This window comes from Amphibalanus amphitrite, unplaced genomic scaffold (assembly GCF_019059575.1).
Source record: "Amphibalanus amphitrite isolate SeventyFive unplaced genomic scaffold, NRLGWU_Aamphi_draft 001115F_arrow, whole genome shotgun sequence".
In the NCBI taxonomy this organism is placed as follows: domain Eukaryota; kingdom Metazoa; phylum Arthropoda; class Thecostraca; order Balanomorpha; family Balanidae; genus Amphibalanus; species Amphibalanus amphitrite.
In genome coordinates this window covers 222,884-230,901 of record NW_024882609.1, presented here as the reverse complement: position 1 = coordinate 230,901, position 8,018 = coordinate 222,884, and the positions used below count along the sequence as shown (strand labels likewise).

The following is an 8,018-nucleotide window of genomic DNA, read 5'->3' as shown; positions in this document are numbered from 1 at the left end:
AAGATTTGGGCATCTGACAACCGTAAAATACATAGTCGATTTTCACGCCATAGATTGGACACTGGACAGATATTATGTGATGTATGAGCCTGTTTGTGAGTCCCTTCCCTCTCATTCTGGGTCCGTGGCGAGGCGGTACACTGCCGCGGTCCGCTTTGCACAAACATCTGCAGCTCTGCAATGAGTCACCAGCGCACCCGCTGACGTCAGCGACTGTGGAGCCCTCTGCAATATGTGGTTGAGTCACTGGCGGAGAGTGCACGCCGCATCCTGCACGGGCGACTGGTGGACGGCTCAGGGACCAAGGTCAGCGGACTGAACAACACCCAACGCTGCTTCTCCACCCATTCGGCAGAAAGCAGGTGAGTCTAAGCTTCATGGCTTCACCCGTAACTTAATTGTCTTCTTTCCAAACATAGGGGACGCGGGAAACGTCTCAAAGTGTTGAGAGGGGGGACTAAACCTCGCATGAGACAAAGAGTCGACACCTAAACGTTTTGTGGATCAATGTTTCTTAACCCTGGCCCGTATTGGTGTTTTGCCGGCTGCAAACGTATGGGGGGGGGGTCCATTGGACCCCCTTGCCGTTTCGCCCCTGATCGAGCTAGAGCTTCGTAAAAAAAAAACTAATGTGATGCCCGTGACGAGAGGAAGCCGATGATACCCAATTTTAAGGTCCTAGGTCTTGGTTAACCTTCCAGGTCAGGTCAATGACCCAAAAAGTCGGGGAAATCGGAACCTGTTAGAATGTCGTGAAGTGTGGCTGTTATAGAGTTTTTCGGGATGCTGATCACGAATAGCATGTTAATTTTGAGTTTTGACCACAGATGATGTCTTCATGCATTTAGACCAGGTCGGGTCAGGTCAGGTCAACTAGTAGGGGTATTGCCGGGTATTCGTAGTAGGTATCACCAGCCTCTGACAGCTTCGTTACATGTGACGAAGGCACCAAAACTACTTCGTTAATGTTCTAATGGTTGCTAAATTCGAATTCAGCTCAAAGAAACTAGCTTAGAAACATGTAAAACTCGAAAAAGTGAACCGAGGTCATCACGGATAAATGAACTGATCTGACCTTCAGGTGACCTTGACACCCACCCTAATGCATGGGAGCAAGTAGCAACATCATATACCTATCATGTTTGAACGCTTGGAACCACGAAAAGACAGCAAACGCGCGGCTAATGCGAGCCGGCATACGCCGAATCGCGATTCCGGCCAAGCATGGTCTCGAAAAGCAGGTCATAGGTCAAAGGTCATTTGGTTCAGGGTCATGAAATTTTCAGGGTAGGTGTAACTTGTTGCGATCGGCCGCTTTTTACGCGAGTTATACGCGAAAAACCGAGGGGTCCGTTCGACCCCCCCCCCCCCCTATACGGACGAGGGTTTAAATGAGGCGCTTAACCCTCGCCCGCACATGCCATTTTCCCATCCTAGAACGCACATGGGGGGGTGGTTGCCACCCCCCCCCGCGCCATTTCGTTCCTGTTGGAGATAGAGCTTAGCAGTAAAGACAAAAAAAAATTCTTTGGGAAGAGACGAATCCAATGATACCCAGTTTTACCTTCTCAGGTCAGTCATTGACCTTCCAGGTCAGGTCAAACTAAAAAATGTTGCTGTTTTGGGTCACCGTTGGATATCAAGTGTGCTGCGTATCAAATACCGATGACGATGCTGTTTTCTGGTGCCAAGCCAGCTAGAACCTCTTTGTCACACTACCCGACCAGAATTTTGCTGCTGAGGTCATTTCAGGTCAAGTTAGGTCAAAGTCAACTATATGTGTTTGTATGTCTGTGTGTGTCTGTGTGTATACTGATGTGTGCACCGATTGTTTTTGGGTCCATATTGCATGAAATCATGATCTGAGAAGCTTTTACCAAAAATGCAGTCAAAAAACTTCAAAAAAAGGAAATTCAGCTTGCCTAAAACGCAATTATCTTAGATGACCTAGGTTGACCTTGACCCTAACCTTGACCCCTGTACATCGTCGAACAACATGTTCCATGATAGGTGGGAGGTAAGACTGGCAAAAAAGGCCGAAATCAGGGTGTCAAAAGCTCATAAGGCCCATGGCAAACGCAAGATGTTGAGAATTGGCCATTTGGGTCCTGACATGACCTGAAAAGCAAGGTCATATCTCCGAAACCGAAAATCACAGAAACTTGAAATTTTCAGTGGACATCAAGAAAGGATAGAGGAGCAGCTATACGAAAAATCAGCCTTCTAGCTCTAAAAATGCTGAGTGCAGAGCAGAAAGACTACCTGGGGGGGTGGCAACCCCCCCCCCCCCAGTGGCGCAGCCAGAACTCTGGCGACGGGGGTGAGAGACGTTCGCGATGGGCCCCCCAGCAAAGTGGGCCCCCCCCCTCAACCTAATGGGGGCCCCTTACCAACAACGAAAGTTCAGATCATTGTCCTGATCATTACCAGCCAAATCGGGGAAAAGGACAAATATCTCTTGATCTGAAGAGGCACGTAAAAAACAACAGCATAATTACAGAAACACGACCATTCTGCCCATATTTGACGGACAGCGTGCAATTGATGGCCAGCGGCCACTCAAATGGGCGGGCTAGGTCAAAAAGCTTTTAAAAAAGCTCAACATCAGTTTTTCGACTATTACTTTTCGAGGTAGAGTAATGAAATTGTCTTGAAGGTGTTAGATCATACATACGGATGAGTTGATGACCATCATGAACTTCTCAAGTAGGTAAGGGCATGACCTTGATCTGCGGTCACATTTTGAAGTTGAACTTTTTATGTGAAATTATAGGTGTTAACATTCGATGCATGTTAACGAGAGAATGATGACAAAGTAAATGTCTCATAATTTTTCTCACCAAAGTTCTTGCAAAAGTTTTTAGCAAAACTATTTTGGTAAAATGCGACTATTTAGATGGTTTTGCCCTCTGCTCTGTAGCCAAACCATTGTCATGAGGCATTGAGGTCAAATCTTAAAAGCGACAGCGTTTTGAAAGGCCTATCGAATGAGTTGTTCCGCGAAGCTCTAGCTCTTTGGTTCACGAGTTATACGGTTATTTGTGAAAATATAAAAACTAGAATTTTTTTCATCGTAATCTTGTCTTTGTGTTTATCATAATTTTATCATAATTTTATCTTCGATGACCTCAGCGATGACCTAATCGAAAAATGACCTCTACGATTCTGAAGCATCCTACAGCTATCTGTTGCTTTTCTCGTCTTTCTAGCCTTCTTAAATTATGATCGGGTCGACGGGTTTGGCCGATACGCCCCCCCCCCCCCCCCGCCCATGGCTGATTGCACGCGTTAGAGAGCTATCGAACCCACTTGCAGCGCGCTATAGCTTTATATGTCCTCGAGTGTCGAAATAGGCGAAACTTTTCCTTCGATGAACATGATGACGTGGGCTTTGGTCTGAACTGCAACATGACTGAAGTAATTTCTCCATGATTTTCGACGCTCTTTAGAAAGCCGCCTACCGCCGCACTTGTCGCTACGTGACCCTGGAGTCAGGTTAGAAGGGAATATTCAAACACCCCTCAGGGGCGTAAAACTGGAAAGCCTGGGGCCCTGCTCTGCGGGGCGCGGTCGAGCTAGGCTAGAGCCAGCTCGGGATGTTTACAAGCCCACGTAAAGCCCTCAAGAATCTGCATAGAGCACAGGCCTTCCGAGACTTGGGGGGTTAGCTATCAACAATCGACATGGTCTTTTGAGACCTGCGTGGTGGCTATCAGAGGTCTGCAGGTATCAGTGGTGGCTGCACCGGCCCCTCAAAAGCCGGTGCAGGCAGGCCCATGTCACTCCACTTTTGATGACATCATAAGGGGGCCTCAGGACAATTAATGGCGCGGTGCGCCACAATCGCTCCCAAGCTACTGGCCAACAGCTGCCATTTTTGAAAATATTATTTTGAAATAAAGTTTCAAGTAATGAAAATATTGTAATAAAGTTGTAATTCAAATATATACCATATCTAAAAACTTACTGAAAAATGAATTATCCATAGTAAAAATATAAGCTCGATGCGTTTTTACGTTGCTTTCTTGCTGCTGCAGAGGGTTTTTAAATCGTCTATATCTTCAAAACCGGCCATTTCTTAGCATATTGCTGCTCTTTTTTGTCGCTGGAAAATTAGTTGGGCTTTCCATTGACATCAACGGCTGAGCGGTATGTGTAGAGTTCCATCAATAATCTTCAAATGAAATTAGTCATTTTTACGTTGAAAGGAATGGAGTACCCCTTGCGAGCATCAGGGGTGACGTCACTCAGGATCTGTCTCTGATTGGTCGGCGGGGGAGTGACTGTACCTTCTATAGATGGCCTTGGGTGCAGGAGCCTCAGATGTCAGTTTGGAGCCATCATGGACCGGTGTGGAGTCCTGATGAATACCTAGGCGCCAAACCCCTAGACGTCAGGGTGGGGCCGGGCGGTGAGGCAGGCACAGGCCTGAAGAGAAGAGGAATTTTCAGATGTCGGCTTGGCATCTTAAGGGCCCTGCATGGCCTTCTCAGAGGCTGACATATCGTGCTGCGGGACCTCCATGAGCCTCAAAAACCTCTATGGGCCCCCTCACGCTTGGGTATGCTTGCTTCCTAGTTCCTGAAGCATAAAATCTTTGAGTCTTGAGATGGGCCCATTAGACATGAACTGGGACATCAATATACATGTGGTGAGTTGACCTATATCAAACATGATATCGGCTCAATCAGGATTGGGATAGGGCCTCTCAGACCCAGACCAGGCACGGAGTACGGACCCTCCCACACATAGGATGATCATTTCATTCCTGGGATGAGTCTTCTCAGGCCTGAACTGGGCCCTCTCAGACCTGAAATGGGCCCCTCTCAGGGCTGAAGTGGACCCTCTCAGGCCTCAAATAGGTCCTCTAGGGCCTGAAATGGGCCCTCTCAGGCCTGACATTAGCCCTCTCAGATCTGAAATTGGCCCTCTCAGACCTGAAATGGGCCCCCTCAGACCTGAAATGGCCCCGCTCAGCCCGGAAATGGTCCCTATCATGTCCAAAAAAGGGCCCCTCATACCGTAACTGGGCCATCTCAGGTCTGAAATGGTGCCTCTTATGCCTGAAATGGGCCCCTCTCAGGCCTCAAACGGGCCCTCTCTGGCCTCAAACGGGCCCTCTCTGGCCTCAAACAGGCCCTCTAGGGCATGAAATGGGCCCTTTCAAGCTTGAAATGGGCCCCCTCAGGCCTGAAATGGCCCCTCTCAGACCTGAAATGGGCCCCTCTCAGGCATGAAATGGGCCCTATCAGGCCTCAAACATGCCAGGGCCTGAAATGGACCCCTTCAGGCCTGAAATGGGCCCTCACAGGCATCAAATGGGCCCTCTCAGGCCTGAAATGGGCCCCTCTCAAGCCTCAAACAGCCCCTCTAGGGCCTGAAATGGGCCCTCTCAAGCTTCAACTGGGCCCCTTCAGGCCTGAAATGGGCCCTCACAGACCTGAAATGGGCCCTCTCAGGCCTGAAGTGGCCCTCTCATGCCATGGAACGGGCCCTCCTAGGCCTTGGATGCACCCCCTTAAATCATAAAATGGGACTATAAATCCTAAAGGGGGGCTATCAGGCCTGAAAACTGTTTTTCAGTCCTATGACGGACCTTGACATTAGTGATAAAAAATTGTCAGGCTGCATAACGTTACAGTTCGAATCGACGGTGGGCCCCTAGGATAAGAGACGGGGGTGAGATCTCACCCCTTTCACCCCCCCTGGCTGCGCCACTGCCCCCCCCCCCCCATGTGCGGGCGAGGGTTAAGGTTAGTGGCGCGCCAAGGGTAGATATAAGATAGCATAGAGGGCACGTGCCCTCTCCCTGGGTTCAGGGAGCCCGACGATCCTAAAGACCCCCGTCGAAGTTCTCAGATATTACAGAATCACAGATAAAAACACGTGCATCAACGGCGGTTGCGTTTTAAAGAAAAACAAAATCATTTATGTGCCCTTTTACGGTGCGCCCCTTGGTATCACCGCATTTCTTCTTCAATGAAGTTGGGAGGGGCGGTGCTCCGACCCCCAGGGTTCAAGTTAGGGGGGAGGGGGGCCCGAACCCCGCGCCCCGGTTTCCATGCGTACCTGCGGCAGACGACTGACGCCTATTCCCTTTCAGGGTGGTCATGAATCCGACGGCCATGAGTACGCTCCGGTCAGCCACTCCCCTGCTGACGGCAGCTGCCGCCACACCCTGCGGGCAGGCCGCTCTGGTGCTGTTCGGCGCGGCAGCCGTCATCGCTTCAGTCGGATACACTGCCGGGAAAATCGCCGAACTCATCAGAGAACACAAACAGAAGGCTCACCAGTACTGAGGGCATCAGAGAACGCAAACAGAAGGCTCACCAGTACTGAGGGCATCAGAGAACGCAAACAGAAGGCTCACCGGTACTGAGGGCATCAGAGAACGCAAACAGAAGGCTCACCAGAAGGGCATCAGAGAACGCAAACAGAAGGCTCACCAGTACTGAGGGCATCAGAGAACGGAAACAGAAGGCTCACCAGTTCTGAGGGCATCAGAGAACGCAACCAGAAGGCTCACCAGTGCTGAGGGCATCAGAGAACGCAAACAGAAGGCTCACCAGTACTGAGGGCATCAGAGAACGCAAACAGAAGGCTCACCAGTATTGAGGACGTCTCTGAGTGTGTGGGGATCTCGCTGGTACGGGGAGACTTGAGCTTTTATTTTTCGAAGACTTGATACCAGTGAAAGATTGGCACGCTGTGGTAGCAACTAGCAATGTCTGTAAAGATTTTCAGATGTTTCCATGGCTTGCGTTGTACGCTGACATGAAAAACATCTTCAGGCTCGGATGATGCTGAGAATGAGATTGACTCAGGGCACACTTTTATATAAAGATAATGCTGAGCATGAGGTTGATCTCGATGGCAATTCTATCGTTGTACCATCGATAGTACCATCATGGCACATGTACATTAATAAAACGCTTTTTAGATGTACAGTTCTGACTGGCTTATTTTGATAATGACCGGTGGTCGACTCGAATCATCAATAATTATTGCATTATGTCATTAATCGGTATTTCATTGTAAAGGGGCCATTTAAAAGCGTCTTTTTCATACAACTTGTATTGCAATGTGATGAAACACAAACCAACAGAGAATCGGACGTAAGAACCACCAATAAAGAACCCAGAACCAGCAAACGCCATGTAACCAAGAGCGGCCAGGAACTTGTGATAGCCTTCAGAAGACCTTGAAGGGCGGTAAGCAATCATGAGATTCTAGAAAACCAGAACTTGCTTGAAAACGATAGCAGCCAGGTAACCAGATGTCGGCTGGAACCATTTCAGATACAGATTCTGGTGCCCATGACAGCTTGGAGACATGGTGTAAAATGGTGTACTTTTTAACCCGCGCACCGCCGGCGCGGCGGTCGGATGACCGCCCCCCCCCCCCTGAGATCTCGAGAACGAAGCAAGATAGCGACAAGCGGTAAACGGCATGGGGTACGCACGGACAAGGTCTACAATTTTTACTAAGGTCATTTTCAGGTCAGGTCAAAGATGACGTCACAGGGGTCAGAAAAGTCAAAATGGCCGCGCTAGATATGGAGAGTTTTTCTCGAATATCTTTCGAACTCGTCAAGATAGAGCAAACTAAGGGCATCATCGTGATCCTCTCGTCAATCCGCATCGAATGATATATATGTTGACCTCGAAAGGTCAAGGTCAAAGGTTGACCTCGGGTCACGTGACCTCGAGGTCATCATGCATATCATTCGATGCGCCTTACCGAGCTGAACACAATGAGACCATCCGCGCGGCTGTATCTTGTTCCTGTACGGAGTTATTGGCAAAAAACCCTTGGTGACCTTTGATGACGTCACATGACCTTACAGCTGCCCAACAGTAAAATAGACCTCAAGGTAGTGAAGGTTGATCGTATATGAAGTCATGTATGGTTTATGGGGCATTCCGACCCGTTTTAGTGGAACAAACAGGGAGTTGATTTTTCCCCCATTGACTTGTAATGGGGAGGTCGAGAAATTGACCTGACCTTAGGTCATCGAT

At 49.0% G+C, this 8,018-nt stretch overlaps 1 long non-coding RNA gene across 1 annotated transcript; it reads left to right on the top strand.

Annotated features, from left to right (window-relative positions):
* Window positions 1-229: 229 nt before the first annotated feature.
* On the top strand, window positions 230-7,021 carry LOC122370265. The gene is made up of 2 exons (XR_006254546.1): window positions 230-362; window positions 6,104-7,021. It is a non-coding gene; the product is annotated as an uncharacterized LOC122370265 (long non-coding RNA).
* The last annotated feature ends 997 nt before the right edge of the window (window positions 7,022-8,018 follow it).